The sequence below is a fragment of the Berghia stephanieae genome, chromosome 11 (genome assembly GCF_034508935.2).
Source record: "Berghia stephanieae isolate SIO BIC M18660-M18661 chromosome 11, UCSD_Bste_1.3, whole genome shotgun sequence".
NCBI classification, from domain to species: Eukaryota; Metazoa; Mollusca; class Gastropoda; order Nudibranchia; family Aeolidiidae; genus Berghia; species Berghia stephanieae.
The window spans coordinates 32,203,293-32,205,792 of record NC_088370.1 but is presented as its reverse complement, the minus strand read 5'-3'; the positions used below and the strand labels follow the sequence as shown (position 1 = coordinate 32,205,792).

At 42.0% G+C, this 2,500-nt stretch overlaps 1 protein-coding gene across 1 annotated transcript in view; it reads right to left on the bottom strand.

The window, feature by feature from the left end:
* LOC144956727 (transmembrane protein 205-like) overlaps positions 1-370 on the bottom strand; it is a 9,993-nt gene extending 9,623 nt beyond the window's left edge. The window contains exon 1 of the mRNA XM_078887403.1: positions 1-370. This exon is cut by the window's left edge and continues 64 nt beyond it. The gene's annotated coding sequence lies outside the window, so the exon portion shown is untranslated.
* Positions 371-2,500: the final 2,130 nt, after the last annotated feature.

Sequence of the window (2,500 nt, the reverse complement as noted above, 5' to 3'; positions counted from 1 at the left end):
CAAGCGGAAGAAACGATAACCTATCACTATTATATTTAAAATGAGTTCACCACAATGAGCTTTATTCACAATAACACGAGAAGATAAATCTACCAAAGTTTGTTTCCCGAGAGTTATTTATTTAGGTGGGGGTGAGAAAATAATATTACGTGCTTCAACAGAACAGTTTCAGCGTGTTTACAGACTAAGAAAAAAATGTAGGTCACAGGTTAACAGAGGTCACTCTCCTTTCATAAGATGAATGTTGGGTTACTTACTCCCTGTTCAACGCTTTCGAAGTATTACAATTTTTCTTATTCATAGATGAATATGCATGTGTAATCTTAACAAAGATGATTTAAAGTTGATAACACGAAGTAAAAATGAAGAAATAGATTTGTAGTCCGTTTGTCTGACTTGTCATTTGTCGAAATGCGGACGAGCGCGAGCGCGCAGCATGCGTGCGACTTTTGTTTTTATACCTTGCGGTAAATCTGTCTAGCCAATCAGCGCGCGGTCATAATTTAGGTGTGCGTCTTTCATCATCGTGACCTCGTAAAGGTCACCGAGAAAAGCCGTGCATGGCCTCACGTCAGAGACGTTTGGCGTTGAATTTAATTGTCCTCTCATGACCCCAAGTCCATGAATGAACCCAAGGATATTCCCGTGTGACGTAGGTGTTAGGAATGTCAGCTTGACTTTTTATGTGACTATTACTGTGGTCTAGTTGTTTGACACTCGCCTACGGATCGGAAAGTCATAGGTTCGAGTCCCTCTCTGAGCGTTGCATAGTTGATTGAATACTTGGAAAAGGCTCTTAACTCACATTCTCTCTCTCACCGTGCTTAGGTGTAAAATGAGTACCCGAATGTCAACAGCGTTGTATCTGTCTAGAAATAAAATTGTAGTGTCGCCATGTCATGTCTCGTCTCGTCCCATAATATGTTTAGTGTTGCTGTTCGCTTGGGAACCCTTGTAAAGCGCTTTGAGCACGTTTAGTGGATATTGAACTAAATATATAAACGCTCAGGTTTTCTTGTTTGTTTTTTGTTGTTGTTGTTTTTGTTTTTTTTTTAATGATAAACGCTTTTTTATTTTGACCCAATTTTTTGAAAATCATATATCCTCCTTAAATTTGATTTTAACTAACTGCAGAAAAAACTGGTCCATGACCTATGCGCTTCACTATGCTTCATAATCTCTCAGGCATCATAGAATAGAATTTTCGTTCCGTGCAATACAAATAGGTTATGTGTTTTACGTGTGATTGCGTGCGCGCACGCGCGCGCGCGCGTGTGTGTGTGTGTGAGAGAGAGAGAGAGAGAGAGAGAGAGAGAGAGAGAGAGAGAGAGCGTGTCCTTTGTTATTCACTTAAAAGAAGGATACGATGAGAGAGAGAGAGAGAGAGAGAGAGAGAGAGAGAGAGAAAGAGAGAGGGGGGGGGAGAGACACATACACACACACACACACACACACACAGAGAGAGAGAGAGAGGGGGGGGGGGAGAGACACATACACAGACACACACACAGAGAGAGAGAGAGAGAGAGAGAGAGAGAGAGAGAGAGAGAGAGAGAGAGTTGTGATAAAGAATTTTTACTCTTTTGACCCAATTTATTTTCCCTTCAAAACACATTTTCTCATGTTGTCAATTTGATTATACCTGCAGAAAACACGGATTCCTCATGCCCCATGCCCCATGCGCTTCACTCTGATTCATAATCTTCCAGGCATCACAGAATCAAATTTTCAATCCATGGAATACATATCGGTTGTGATGCGTTTTATAAATGTGTGTGTGTGTGTGTGTGTGTGTGTGTGTGTGTGTGTGTGTTAGAGAAAGAGAGAGAGAGAGAGAGAAAGAGAGAGAGAAAGAGAGAGCGAGAGAGAGAGAAAGAAAGAGAGAGAGAGAGAGGGAGAGAGAGAAAGAGAGAGAGAAAGAAAGAGAGAGAGAGAGAGAGAAAGAGAGAGAGAGAGAAAGAGAGAGAGAGAGAGAGAGAGAGAGAGAGAGAGAGAGAGAGAGAGAGAGAGAGAGAGAGAATGTGTGTGCTGTGAGGTCTAGTGGTATGACACTCACCTTCCGATCGGAAAGCTCTGGGTTCGAGTCACGCTCTGAGCGACGCATAGTTGAGTCCTTGGAAAAAGCTCTTTACTCACATTCTCTCTTCCTTGTCCAAGTACTCAACCATGCGCCGCTCAGAGCGGAACTCGAACCCAGGAGCTTCCGATTCGAAGGCAAGTGTCATACCGCTAGACCACATAGCTGCATAGTTGACCAATCCTTGACCAATCTATTGACACTGATAGCGGAAAAACGGACTTATGTGGCGGGATTTCTCAAAATTTCAAGAATTTTCATTTTCCTCAGGATACAAGTCCATGAGTATGAGGTCATTAGATCACTCTTTACTCACATTCTCTCACCGTACTCTTGTGTATGTAAAATTAGTACCTGGCCGTTAATAGCGTTGTTTCTGTAAGGAAAAAAAAATTATAATATCGCCGAACAAGACATCATGTC